The sequence below is a fragment of the Triturus cristatus genome, chromosome 10 (genome assembly GCF_964204655.1).
Source record: "Triturus cristatus chromosome 10, aTriCri1.1, whole genome shotgun sequence".
NCBI lineage: Eukaryota > Metazoa > Chordata > Amphibia > Caudata > Salamandridae > Triturus > Triturus cristatus.
This window is the reverse complement of record NC_140593.1, coordinates 1132547121-1132562624: the sequence shown is the minus strand read 5'-3', so window position 1 is coordinate 1132562624 and position 15504 is coordinate 1132547121. Positions and strand designations below refer to the sequence as shown.

General features: G+C 43.7%; 1 protein-coding gene across 1 annotated transcript in view; it reads right to left on the bottom strand.

Moving 5' to 3' along the window:
- Positions 1-15504, bottom strand: part of RAB26 (RAB26, member RAS oncogene family) — an 875198-nt gene that overhangs the window by 301280 nt on the left and 558414 nt on the right. The window lies entirely within an intron of this gene.

Sequence of the window (15504 nt, the reverse complement as noted above, 5' to 3'; positions counted from 1 at the left end):
TTTATTTAACGGTCACACACAGTTCAGTGTTTGTGAGCTTTGGCGGTTCTGTGCGCGTGGACTGTTCCACAAACAAATTGTTTAAGAATGTCAGCTGCTGAAATTAAGGAGCGGGAGGAAGCCGCATTATCGATTTTCTGCGACAATATATCTGGAAACAAGCAAACTGCAAAAGTCACTCCAGAAAGTAAAATAACGGATGTAATGGCGCGTCTGAAACGACTAGAGAAGTTGAGGCGTACTGAACTTTCTAAATGGTGGGAGGCCAAATCATTGCACCGTTACTTGGAAGTAAAAAGGATTCCGAGAGGGCTTCGAATCCTGGTAGCGCCCACATATGAGGACCCTAATCCCAACATGATGAGGGAGTGGTCTGACAACAGCCAAGAATCCTCGAGCAGAATGCTGGCGATCCTCATTAAATACGCCGAAATAGACCGTGCCAAAATCCTGGAAGAAATCGACCAAATCATGGACATGTTGAGCAAGGAGCCAGAACAAGAGAGTATTGTGAAATTCATGTCGGAAATGAAGGAACGTCTGACCAAATTGGAAACATCTATTAAAGAAAGGAAGGCACAAAAGTTTGTGCGCAGTAAAAATGACTATGATCGAGGTCAAATTTACACGTTTGCAAAAAAGTTTGAGACCATGAGGAATTTACGAATGAATGCCATTGTGTCGTCTAGCCATGTACGTCATTCTGAACAAAGCAGTATTCCAAGCTCTGAAGTTGACACAGATGTGGAGGAAGGATTAAGTAATCTGGCGGGAACAGCTATTCCATCTGTGGTTGACGAATTTGATTTTTTAAGGGAGGAACGGCGTTTCAACCTGCGTCCAAGACCTCCCGCAAATGTCAGGTCACAAAGAGCAAGAGGCAGAGGAGGAAGAGGCGGAAAGGCTCAAAATTCTGCAAACGAGAGAGAGAAGCCCAAAGCCAAGGGGAACAAATGAGTGATACCAACAGTACAGCAATAGTAAATTTGACGAATATCGTGCTTTCTGAAAAAGAAGAAGACATCTTAAAACTTGGCCTTTCGTACTGTCCACAAATTGACATTGATTATGTCAAAACAAGGGTGGATTTATTTAAATTTGTCAGAACGTTAAAATTGAAAAAATATTTTGCAGTCGCCCCGAAAAAACTTACAACACCTGCCGCTGCTTGTGTTCAAATGCAACATGAGAACTTGGATGTTGACGACATGAATCTTATGTTGGAACTACAGGATCTTGGCCATTTGGAAGTTTCCAACATTCAATCCAGTGACTCTCTGGATGTACCCAGCACCAGTGACCGAATGTCAATAGTGGCCTCCAAAGAAGGAATTGGCATGAACATTGAGACATTAACAGACTTCAAGCCGGTCTCCAAATTCACGCCTATTACAGCAAGGGATTCAGTGGATGTGTTCAATGAGCTGGTCACCAATGACATCAAAAATTTATGTAAATCATTAAAGGCAAAGAAAAAATCACCTACTCAACAGTCTAAGGAGTATTATAACTTGGTAGACAAATTGAGTAACAACAATGATTGCATTGTGCGCAATGCAGACAAGGGGGGTAATGTGGTTCTTTGGGGCAGGCAGCAGTACCTAACAGAGGCATATAAACAGCTCACAAACAGATCAAATTATGTTAAGGTAAAGGAAAATGTCATGGAAGAATGTTACTCTATGTACAATTCCTTATTGGGGGAGTGGAATCAACAAAGCCTAATTAGTAAGGATGAAATGTCCTTCCTAAAAATCACCTGTCCGATCACTCCAGTTTTATATCTAATTCCAAAAGTCCACAAAGACATGACAAACCCTCCTGGCCGTCCAATCATCTCGGCCATAGGAAGTGCATTTGAGCACACTTCCAAATTTGTCGATTCGTTCCTGTGTCCTCTTGTTAAACTCCTACCATCATTCATCCTTGATACAGGTGACTTTTTACGTAGGATCTATGATATTCCATGGGAAGACGATTTTTTATTACTTACCATAGATGCCACAACGCTATACACTAGTATCCGCCACAAAGATGGTTTAAATGCTTGTCGTCATTTTTTGGGTAACCGTCCCGCTAGGTTTTGGCACCATACCCAAATGATACTCAAAATGATTTCCATCTGTCTTGAGAATAATTTCTTTCTTTTCAATGGCGAATTGTACCACCAAATATGCGGAACCGCGATGGGCACCTGCTTCGCCCCCAGCTATGCAAATTTGCATATGGGCTGGTGGGAGGAGCAGGTGGTCCAATCGCTCTGGCAGGATGAGTGGCATAATAATGTAGTTCACTGGAGTCGTTACATTGACGACCTTTTTATCATTTGGAAAGGCACCCTGAAAGACGCAGAGGAGTTTGTGAACAAACTCCAAACAAATGATTTAAATTTGAAACTGACCAGTGAAATAAGTGCTTGCGAGATTAACTTTTTAGATCTTACTGTATATGTCAGTGATGGTAAATTACAGACTAAACTCTACCGTAAGGCTACGGATGGAAACACACTGCTACATGCTACTAGTTTTCATCCAGTGAAACTAGTCAGGAGTATCCCCTATGGGGAATGTCTCAGGGCTTTACGTAATTGTAGCAAAGAACAGGATTTTGAAAAAGAACTATCCTGTTTGAAGTCTCGTTTTCAAGCCAGAGGGTACTCGGCAACATGTTTGAACCAAGCTGCCTTCAAAGTTAAGCAGAGAACTAGAGAGCAGATACTGTTCAATAAAGATAGCAAGTCAGCTAAACTATCCCATTCAGAGCCCAATACGTGTAGATTCATCACTACACACAACAACCAACAAAATGAGCTAAGAAACATTATCTACAAGCATTGGAATATCATTCGTAATGATCCTGTATTGGGTAAATCCATACAAAGACGACCACAGTTTACTTTCAGAAAAGCCAGATCCCTTCACCAATCTCTAGTCAGCAATATGTTACCCAGTGAGACTAGGGTGAGACCGAACAGTGCATGGTTAACCAGAAAGGATGGTTTTATCAAATGCCTTAAATGCAAAGCATGCAGCTTTGGAAAAAATACAACTAATTTTCCAGTAGGCTTTGATCATAAGTCTGTACAACTAATAAAAGGGAAATTTTCCTGTAAAACAGACTATGCAGTATACGTGCTTCAATGCCCCTGTGGGTTGAAATATGTAGGTTCTACCATCCTCCCTGTCCACAAAAGAGTGTTGCAACATTTGCGAGCCATTAAGAATGGGGACAAATCCTACCCCGTGGCTCGTCATTTCGATCAACACCACACCAGAAGCGCTGCAGGTCTCTCTTATTTTGTTATTGATGCCGTCCCTATTAGCAGCAGGGGGGGCAATCGTGAGAAAAAACTTGGCAGACTTGAATCTTGTTACATTATAAGACTCAACACTAAGATCCCGGACGGGTTAAATATGGAAGAAGATTTGCATACCCATTTATAGGCTCCTCCCTATCCCCTCCTTTTTTAAAGGGTTTTTTTAGGTTTTGTTTTAAGATATTTGGACACTGTTACATTACAGACAATATGTGTTACACAGGTTCGAAGTATGTCAATTTTATGCATATGCCCACTTGGGCTTTACTTTCATTGAATAATGAATTTTGATCATCATAATTCTGTTTGAACGCATTGGGTTTACTTAAACAAAAATGGTCAATTTACTTTTGGTTTTCAACCGGATTAGGCCATCAATGACCACTTTGGTCGGAAATGTGGTTTAAAATGTTTTACGAAGATGATCTTACTTTGACGCAAATCGTTACAATGTAATTTTGTATTGTGATATAATGACATTTAAAATGAAATTTATCAAGAAAGGAACTAAGCTAATATGCACTTTGGTATTTTACCTTGATTAACCTGTGCCCCACTATGAAAAACTACAAGTCTGTTGTCCATTTTTATTGGTGTAGTTCACATGTGACTTAAGCACATTCACGGATAAAAAAGCCACTGTAACTTTATTGTATTGCTAGTGAACAAGCCTGCAGGACAGGCGAAACGCGTCTAGCATTTTCAGCTGGCATTAAAACTTTGATTTTGCGCACAGACACGGCGTCGATCACTTTTTGTTGGAAAAGTTTGGTGGATATTAATGACCGTGATTGGGAGGTCATTACTTCGACGCGCCCTTTGGTTTGGAGGCAGCGGGTTCTCCCATTCGCTTGTGGAGTGTATATATATATATATTCATGCTCAGGCTTGCACCCTCCTCATAGGAAGCACTCGAACACCATCACGAACTTCCAAGCCAAAAGTTCTTTATTAGGTACGGAAGCTTTATCTCATCGATCTCTTTCACAGCCGTGTACCAGTGTTGTCTGACGCGTTTCGAATTTCTTCTTTTTCAAAGGCTGCTGGTTGGACGAAGCACTACAATACCCAGGACACACTGCGCAGTCTAATCAGGAGCTTTTCACTGCCCATCTCCTATCCAGGTACTTGTCAGAAATAATAGACCATGTACTATTGATAAGGCTTTTAATTAGAGAAACATTGCTCGGCCTCCTAATTACTACGTGCAGTTGTTTCCTGCTCACTTCTATTTATTTCAGATATTTTCCTTAAAGCAGACATCCATGTTCTTTCTCTGCCTTATTTTCTTTTCAGGGGCAGATAGAGGCTCCCACAATCCACCATCAATCAGGCTCTACCGTCCCAACGCTGTCAAATTAAAACCAAGCCCAAGGCCCCATTCATCTCTTGCCTGAGGGGATAATCATGCTGCATCCGATCATGTTGATTACAATTCGTCTCCTTAATTTCTCATCAGGGTTAGAGCTCTTTGCCACTTAATGAATCCTGCTTTGCAGAGCAGACATCCTTCTCAAATCGTCTGGCTTCTTCGCTTTCAGGATACACGTTTCATTCAGCCTAATCTATTGAAGACATTTTTACAGTTATTTATGATTAGCCATTTGTTTATCACATTGTTGGGATTTTCTGTTCAGTACATCTAAGCTTTGGAACTGCATGGATAAGGATGCGTAGCAGTGGCGGCCAGTATCTCAGAAGAGTGGCGGGGCGGACGACACAAATAAAAAATAAAAACTTACCTGCCGCATCACCAGATCGCCGCATCACACTTTTCTAAGCTCCTCTCCTTCTCAGGCACAGGCTCTACTGGCCAATCCTGACGCTGCTCTCATGCTGCTGGTGGCAGCATGAAAACAACATCAGGATTGGCCTGAGCACCATGAATTTGCGTTTCCAATAAGACAGGGAGCCTGTGCCTGCTGTCTCCAACCTGTCAACGCGGGAAACAACCTTTACAACGCAGTCATTACATCACACTACCTTTAAATAGAAGTCATTACATCGCAACATCCTTTACATCGCATGTCATTACAATGCAGCCATTACATCGCATGTCACTACAACGCATGTCACTACAACGCAGGCATTACATCGCAAGTCATTACAATGCATACCATTACAACGCATAGTACACTTACACTATCCAACACTTACCCTACTGTTGCACTCACTGCAGTTAGAATAGTAATTTTTACCCCTACACTATCCAACACTTACTCTACTGTTGCACTCACTGGAGTTAGAAAAGTAATTTTTACCCCTACACTATCCAACACTTGCCCTACTGTTGCACTCACTGGAGTTAGAATAGTAATTATTACCCCTATACTATCCAACATTTACCTTAAATGCGATGTAATGGTGTGCATTGTAATAGTGTGCGTTGTAAAGGTGTAATCCGATGTAATGGAATGCGTTGTAAAGGTAGTTTCTGAAAATGCGATGTAATGGCATGCGATGTAAAAGAATGCATTGTAAAGAATGTTGAGATGTAAAAACTGCGTTGTAAAGGCATGCATTGTAAATGTATGCGTTGTAATGTCATACATTCCGTCAACGCAGCTCGGGTTAGAGACAGCTTCCTTGTGCATGACGGTTTGGCCAGCCTCAGACAGCCAGCCAAACCGTCATGCGCACTGAATACCAGTGTGAAACACTTCCTCTTGTGCCTACTCCTCCCCACTCGGCCCGCACCCAAAACTCGGCAACTAGAAAAAATAAACCTGGTTTATTATCATTTTAATTTTCGTGTTTACGGCTGCTGGCAGGGGGGGTGAAGCTCCTCCGCCATAGCGGAGGAGCCACCGCTGATACTTAGCCACCATCTATGTGTCCAAAAAGCAATAAAGACCTGGCTATCACCTGCACATGAAGTTTCAGGACAAGATTGCAAGATGGAAGTGTACAGATATACAACCTACGCTCCTACATCACACTTGATTTGCACATCAACCTCACACATAAGTGCTGCTTCACGCCAGCTACACCTCCAAACACCCAGGGTTCCCCTGGTGTAGAACATGACTATTTGCAGGATTACAGGAAAAAATATCTAATTTGCTCTGGGATGATCATAGTGGTAAGAGAGAAAGTCACGGTTTCCAACCTCCGGTCTGTTTTCACAAAGAGAAAATCTCGCATGAATTTCAGGAGGGGGACAGCAATTACCCCATAAGTAGGCAGAGTGGATGACTGCACCCGCCTCCTGGGGGACATATGGGTGGGTTCCCATCAACACCTGTACACCAAACTCCCCAGAGGTGCCTTCGGGGGGGGGGGGGGGCACAGGCTGTCTGCACCATCTTTGTTGAACACAATCATGCACACCCTAAAGGCTTGTTTGTCCTTGTGCCTGTGTCTGTAATATGGTATGGGACTGTAAAATGGTATGGGTGCAGTAGTATAGAAGGGTAACACCCCACCCACCTTAGGATCATACTGGCAGAGAATGTGCATTACCGACAATCCATATTACAGAAAGGGGCCATACAAGCATCTACAGCTCATCTGTAATACCAAAGTGTCCCAGGGGCAGAAAACACAGGTGCAAATGCCCTTGTGCGCCTGGCGCTCCTTGTATAACATGGCATCTGATGCATCAAAGCATACCATGGCAGTCATTTAGAAACAAGCTGGCTGCCATCCACTCTGAAAACGCAGCGGAGCAAGGACTGCCGTATTTGAAGATCTCTAACACTTGGGTGTACTGCCCACGCATTCCCAAGAGGCCACTCATAACGACATGGCAGAAGATACCTTGAGCAGAAAATGTCACCACTAAATTGGACCACTCCCGGGAGCATGGTTCAATTGCTGTCACAAACGTGGGTGCTTCAAATGTATCTCCGAAAGTGGGAGCTCATATATAGTACCCACATTGTAAATAAACCTCACGTGCAGGGAGGTTTCCCCCAGAATGTCAGGGACATTTGCTGAACTTTCCGTGCAAGATTGACAGTTTATGTTATGTTATGTTAGCAAACTTGTAGAGCACAACATATACCCGGAGGGGTCTTGTTGCTAGTCCTGCGAGCAAAGATGAGCGAGAAGGAAGGAAGGAACCTACTGATTGAAAAGCCAAGTCTTCAGGTGCTTCCTGGATTGGAGTAGAGAGGGGGCTGACCTTATGGAGAGCGGGAGCCGAGTCCAAGATATGGATGCTTCCACCACAAAACTGCTTCCTCTTCATTTAGCTTTCTTGAATCTGATGGGATTGACTTTGAAAGAGTCTGATGATCTGACGTTTTTGGTAGAAGTATACCAAGATAAGGCTATCTTCGGGAAGATAGGTCCAGAGTTGTGAAGGTCTATGTAGGTAAGACAAAGAACCTTGAACTTAATTCTGTTTGGACCTGCAACCAGTGGAGGTTTTTCAGCGCGAGAGAAACCGACTGGTGTCTAGGCAGTCCTAGTAACAGTCTTGCTGCAGAATTCTGGAGTACTTGTAGTTTGTTCAGGTGTTGGCTTGCAAGCCATTATACAGGCCATTGCAGTATTCTATTTTGGATAATATAAGCATAGAAATAACTGACTTCCTGACGGAGGTATTATTCTCAACATGTTATAGGAAGAAGAGACCACAGCTTTGATTTGTTTGCCTAAATTTAGACTATGGTGACTCCAAAGCTTTTGGCTTTGCTAGTTGGAGCAGGGAGGGATCCCATTTCTAAAGGCCAGCCAGGAGCTGACCAGAAGTTTGAATTGATACCGAACAGAATCCCCTCGGGTTTTCCGTCATTAAGCTTGAGACAGTGTTCGCTCATCCAGGTGTTGATATGTCTCATACAGTTTTGAATGTGATGACTTGTATCGCTAGAGGTGTTAGAGGTGGAGAGCACTATTTGAGTGTCATCCGCATAGGAAGTCAAAGCAAAGCCATAGTATTGGACCAGAGGGGCCAATTCCGCAACGTACACATTAAAGACGGTAGGGCTGAGCGAAGATCCCTGCGGAACTCAACAGGGCAGGCAAAAGGAGTTCAATGAAAAGGCATCAATTTTGATTACATTATCCCTATCTGATAAAAAGTAGTTTTAAGGCAAGGTTTTTGATACCGATTGCTGCCAGGCAGTGGATCAGAGTGGAATGATCGACCGTATCAACTTTACTTGATGGTCCTGCACGGAAGTGGTGAACTGGCAATGCTTAGTCAGATAAGAGGGCCCAACACCACCTCCTGAGGCATCACTACCACCCAACTTGTATTTTTTTGCTGGAGCAGCCAGTAGCTCCACCTTTGGGAATGCTGCATGTTCTAGCCTCACAGGAGGGTGAAGGACCGCATGGGTTCAGTTGTGAGACTCATCTTTTCTGAGAATGTCCCATAACTGCTTGTCCCTAAGCCAGGACTTTCGTATTAACATGGAAATAACATGGAATGGCTCCTCCGCTTGAGTGGAGGAGCGTTGCTCCACAAAGAAAAGCCCCAGGCCACAGCTGAAAAATATGGTGATAAAGTTTATTTATTACCATTATATTTTTCAGTAACCGACCGTCCCAAAATGAGTGATAGGACGGGGAGGGGCTAGTGCTGCAGGGAGCTGTGCACTTTAAAATATGCATGTCTCTTTGGTTGGCTGTCTTACGACGGCCAGCAGACATGCTCATTTTAAACGTCTCTAATCTAGCTGTCTTAGACAACTGGGCTAGAGAAAGCGCAGGCCTCCAGTGGTCTAAGCGCTGAGTAAGGCCGCACTCTCCAATCCTGGTGCTGCTCTCATGCTGGTGAGAGCAGTGCCAGGATTGGATAGGAGAGTTGGGTGGGTCCCGCGTTGGAGCCTGATTTCAGAGAAGACCGAAGGAGGAGGACATCATGATGTGCAGGAAGGTAAGCGTAGTTTATTTGTTTGTGTGACCCGGCCTCACCACCCTCAGTACATGCCAGCTGCCACTGGAAATGATGAGCTTGTTGTTCTTCAAAGCTAGCAGGAGATTATGGCTCATTGCTTAAAACAAAAAAAGTAATTGCTCTTTTTCATCATTAATCATTGATGGGTGAGGATATTTCACAGAATATTAAAATTCTGTTCAGCATTTTCACAATTACGACATCATTGGCAGATCCTAACGACTTGTGAACAGCTTGGACCCACCATGCGGACCCCGAGAGACAGCACTCCCAGCACCAATTAACTTATTGATAGAGTGACAGGACATTTCCTAGCATTAGAACTAACACTCAAAGGGCCAATTAATTTATAATCTGTGGGAGATCACATCTCATGCATCAAAACATTATCCACAGCATGTATTTAGCTTTAACCCGCATGGGAAGTAACCCCATGCAGCTTTAGAGACATCATTCACTGGGCCAATTAATCTGTAGAGAGCAAGAGAGAGAAATGTCATGTGTTGCAGCAAAACAACGACGTCAGTCAAGGCACCTATTAGACCGTGGGCCTGAGTCACAAAGGTAAACTTACACTTTTGTGTTAAGATACATTTTTTGGGGCAATCACAAACTACCAGCCTGAATTACATAGGTTAACTTACACTTTTGTGTAAGTTTGTTCCTTTTTGGTATTCACAAAGTATGTGTGGGGTTTTACAACTCCGCACTCCCTATACTTGTGTGTGTGGAGTTCGCCCCGGACACTCCTTAGTCGGTCGGATCGCTCTGCACACATAAGTATACGGAGTGAGGAGCCGTTAAACTCCACATGTAGTTTGCGAATACCAAAAAGTAGTAAACTTACACAGAAGGGTAAGTTTATCTTTGTGAATCAGGCCCTACAAGTTTACTAATAGTAACTTTACGACTGCGGAGACTGCAGTTGGGGCAGAGAACACCGCACATAAAAGATAGGACAAGTTTAATTTTTTATGTGCGGAGCTTTCGACATGAGTGCAGAGCCTCCACGGTCATAAAATTACTATTAGTGAAATTAAACTCGTAGTTTATGAATTACCAAAAAAGGGAACTTATACAAAAGTGTAAGTTTACATTTGAGAATCAGGACTGACATTTTATTCACAGAATCATCACTAAAAGTTCACACAGACTTTGTATTCAATGTATTCACGTTGCTCAAAGCTCCAGAGAGAGCAGATCCACATGAGGAGTACCTGTGTGGTGGGGAATTTCTTGTACAGATTGTTTTTGGTTGTTATAAAAAATGTCCAGACAGGTTTTCACATGGTTCAATTTTTGCCGTTAAGTGATCTATTCTTCGACTGTCACATCCTCTCAGTGTATATTGTCTACACAATCCCTAAAGTTTGACTTTGAGATACTAAGTCATTCTGCTGAGACAATTATCTATATGAGGCTGCTCGGACATGGGCACGTTGTCAGAGAAGCTTGGTTCTGACAGTTTTCAGGTGCCCAAAGCAGGTCTCCGCTTACCAGACGGCGCAGCTCTCTGGCTTTGCAAAATACATCTTGGGGACTTTCAGAAAGTTGACCTGGGAATGCATTCTGCCCATTGCTTACTGTTGGCTTTGTGGTTTGTGCTCAAGTTTGCTGCATTTCCTTTTGTTGGCTTTATTTGCTTAGGCCATGCAGCTTGAGTTCATACCTCCCCATGCGGAAGCTGTGTTTACAGTATTGTTCCACAAACTTGCTTTCTGTAATAAACAGGCATTTAAATCTTGTTCTTATCTCGTCACATTTGCTGAGCAGTCAAAGACCGAGGCCAAATGTCAAGCGGTGTTTTCATGGGAGCTTGGTGTTTAGTTTGCTTTCGGCTGACTTAAAGTGAGAGTGTTCATAGGAAAGAGGAATGCAGTCTACCTTGTCCATGGAGCCTGCTTGTGCCCGTTTTTTAAGCTTTTATTTTACATATAGACATCTCAAAACCTTTAGATATCAGAACTGACGAACTGTTTTTAATTGAATTTGAACTTGTAGTGTCTTGAATTTGTCCTGAATTTGCTTTAAAAAACCGATAGCAATTTAGAAAACTTGCTTAAACTTACCTGCATTTTGTGAGATTTTGGGAGGTTGGGAAGCCGCCATACCGCGAGATAGCTTTCGCGAATTAGGAAGTCACCGAAAGTCACCAGAAGCAGCGCAATAGGTTGGGCAGCGCTTTAGCTTCTTGGTCATGGGTGTCTACAAAAATGGGGCTGCGGTGCGGCCACTCAGCGGCCGTGCGCCGCTGGCGCACCAAAGGCAACCCCATCTACGCCCAACCGAGGCCAGCCATGCTGTCCGTTTTTCCTCTAGGAGCAATATTGCTTGGTCTAGAGATCAATTGCTAACAATGAATAAAAAGGCTTGTGCTAGTAGGAACAAGATAGACCCTGAAACGGCCAACCATGAATTGTTGTAACTCCTGCCCCTTCATACTAGTGGTTGGTGAAGGGAAGTCGAATGATAGTCCAACCTTACAAATGCCCCCCATGAAACACTCTCGAACTGAGGGCACCCATATCAGGGCCTGATTGATTAACTGTAGATCCCTCCCCAAACATGGGGACATTTGGCTTGCCCTGGGTTCTAACTCATGGGACCTAATGTTTCTCACTGAAACATGGCTTAAGGAGAGCTCTAATCCAGATTTGATGCTGGCAGTACCCGCAGGTTTCCAGATGACTTTTGTCAATAGGGGAGGCAACAAGATTGGAGGTGGTGTGACTATCATTCTGAGGGATGGATGGGAAATCTCCTGCAGAAGGGTTGAGCACATAGGGATCATGGAGGCTCTCCTTCTGCATCAGAGTCTCGCCCTGCCTATGGGTGCCTGGGATTCTGACATACAGACCCCCCCCGACACACCAGCCTGTAATTTGTTAGAATTCTGCGACATCGTCACTGACCTCTCGTTGAAGCACGCTGGTTTCATTGTCCTAGGCGACTTCAATGTCCATATGGATAGTGAAAAATGCACTAAAGCCTCTCAGCTGGCTGAAACCCTTGAAGGCCTTAACCTGACGCAAAGAGTCACCGCCCCTACTCAGGTAGCGGGCCACATGCTGGACCTTATTTTTTCCAATGACGCTAATCTTGTTGCAGAGGCCCCGCTACCACTGACCTGGACTGATCACCTATTGATACCATTCAGTTTCAAACTTGAACAACTTGGCTGTAGCTCCAAGCTTATCCCTGAGAAAAAGAGAAAATGGAGGAAGGTCACCATTGATTCTATGATACCTATGCTTCAAAATGCCCCCCTACAGCTGACAGGGAACCCAAACGAAGATATATCCAGCTTCAATAGCTGGTTCACCGATACCTTTGATAGAGTGGCCCCTCCTAGATCTGTGATGTCCTCTAGAAAAAAACCTTCAGCCCCTTGGTTCTCTATGGATCTATGGGCGGAGATAAGTCTATGTAAGAAACTTGAGCACTCCTGGAGACAATCATACGACCCCGTGGCCAAAAGCTCCAATAGAGAGGCTCTAAAAAAGTTCCATAGACTTTTAAAAAAAATATATTCTTTATTGATTTTCAACAAATTGTGCAAATAATATTCGTGTGTCAATACTCTTATGCTTGGCATTACAATGACAGTTGCTTAAATAGCTTAGGCAGGATGCCAGGGTATAACCAATACAGTAAAATTAACACAATGTCGACATTCGTCACCTACAATTTCGTAGAAGAGTATAAAGAGATTTGCACACAAATTGTTATTACATTACAAAACAATTGAACTATTAACTGTATAAAAAAGAAACAAAAGGTGGATGTCGTCTGACTGGTCTGAGGTTAGCCTTGTCGCTGGTGGGTCGGGGCATGGGGCTAGCGCAAAATTCAACTCCTGATTTTCATGAGACTTGGTCTGGATTCCGCCCACTACTTCTTGACGTGTCTCTCAAGGAACTGTATAAATGTAAATCTGGATCCCCAGGAGACCCCTGCCCGGCTCAGTTTTTTAAATTACTGGCCCCCTGTATTAATGCCCCCTGAACCAGATTTGGAACTCTTCTCCGAGTACTGGGATCTACCCAGCGGTATGGAAACAAGCCTTCCTACTGCCAATCCTCAAGAAACCAGATGCCGACCCAGCAGGACATAAAACATTTAGACACATCTCTCTTCTGCCTGCTCCTGCTAAAATTCTTGAGCAGGAAGTTCAGAGACAACTCTCTGAATTCCTAGAATCAAATAATCGGTTCAATGACTCTCAATCTGGCTTTAGAGTGGGATATAGCAGAGAGACTGCACTCCTGGAAGTTGCATAGAGCCTACACGAGACTGTGGACCAGGGCCGCGCAGCAATGCTACTGCTGCTTGACCAGTCCGCTGCATTTGACTCTGTGGCCCATCCGATTCTCCTGGAAAGACTTGAACATCTGGGAGTACGGGGTACTACTCTGGCTCCAGTCTTTCCTCGAGAACCGCTCACAACAAGTTTTTTTGCGCCCCTATGTTTCCGCAGGGATCGGCACTGAGTCCCTTACTGCTTAATGTATCTCACCCTGCTTGTGACCTTGGGTGGGACTCTCGGTGTGAAACTGATCTCCTACACTGATGACACCCAGCTGATGTTCTCATTCAAAGAACAATCGGGGGTGGCTTTGGTCAACTTCAGGCAATGCCTGAATATCATCAGGACTGTTTCTAGGTGTTTTGCCGCCCTAGGCGAGAATTGACAAATGCCGCCCCCTCCCTTTTACTACCATCACTCGATCCCACAGCTTTGCATAACATACACATTGACAATAAATCATGCAAGTTTGTAAATCAATGTACAAGATGTTTTGCATGACTCAGTGAGGGTTAAAAGATGTAGTAGTCACATATCCTACATAGCTCACTGTGGTATATTAAAAGGCTTACTAATTATGAATTGCAACTAACGAAAGGATCTGTGTTCAAAGCAGTAGCCCACTTACCTAGCTACATTAAGAAAAAGATTCTGTCATCTGCACATTACATGATGTGCTTTGAAGGAGACACATTAACCTTCAACACTACTTTGATTCAGATCTAGGACTACACAAAACAGAGATCTCTCCAAAATATACTTTAACTTCCAGATTTATCTCACCAATTATTATTCCCTGATATTTACTGGGCACCTGTGCAAAAGATGTCTCAACCCCATAAAATATTGGAAAACGCAGACTTTGCAACCAATTACGCATAACAGATGTACTACTATGCTTCTCCTTGTTGCCAATTTCTTCATGGCAGGGTTTTAAAAAAATTAGTAAAATTAGCGGAGGTCCACATTTTGCATCGGGAGTGTGCCACTTTTTCAGCACAACCCTAAAGCAAAATTTGTCAAATCAAATAATGCGCTTAATGCACTCATGATGTACCTAATAAAAACCAATGTGTGGGATCTTATCTAATGTTACTTCTTGTGATGTCACTTACTGTAATGCCACACATTGTGACATCATGGGCTATGATTGCACACACCATGATGTCACTTGCATACTGACTAACTAGGTTATTCCTCCCACATGCTGAGGCTGAAAGGAACTCCATAGCGTCAAGGTCTTCCATTATAGGAAGGAATAATTTTAAGCAAACACGAAACCTACTTTGACAACTTTTTCCAAAAACTACCACCCATTAATTTCAAGAGTAAAAAAATACAATTTACATATTTTGTCCTTCAATGCAGCAGCAAAAGTAACATACTGTCCCACCATGGAAAAAGGCACTATAAAACACACAGGGAAGGCAGTTCCATGCTTTCTTATCCACATGCATTCCACAGGCCTGCCCCTTGCCTTCGGGTAACTTCACATGTGGTGTCCTTCCAACTTTTACCCATGTCGGAAAACGGGTTCACAGATACCTTAAACAGCCACCCTGAAGTTAATTTAACAAATATTAGGTTGGCAGCACCCGGCCAGGAACGCATTGGTCAGTGCACACACCCTCTGTGTTATACATTTCAACCCAGACCAGTTCCTAATGCTGCCTGAACAGAGAGGTAAAAATGTAATTTCACTTACTTAAATTAGGGGGTATTTCTCACCAGCAGTGGTGGGTCTCTCTCAATCAGATTCTCAACCTATTCAAGGGAAGTCTGGGGCCGGGTCGCGCCCGCGGGGCTACAGCAGCACACAAGCCAGGCCCAGTGCACACAGGACGGTCTCCGAGTCCGACAGACACTGCATGAGCGTGACTAGTATTACTCCATTCCGTCGGTCCGTCCAGAGAGTGAGACTCCGGTCGGGGTCTCAAAGCGGAAGGACTCGAAGTAAATGATAAGACAGGACTGTGGCACTGGCAGCAGTAATCAATTAACCATGGCACCAGAGCAGCCGACACACACAGT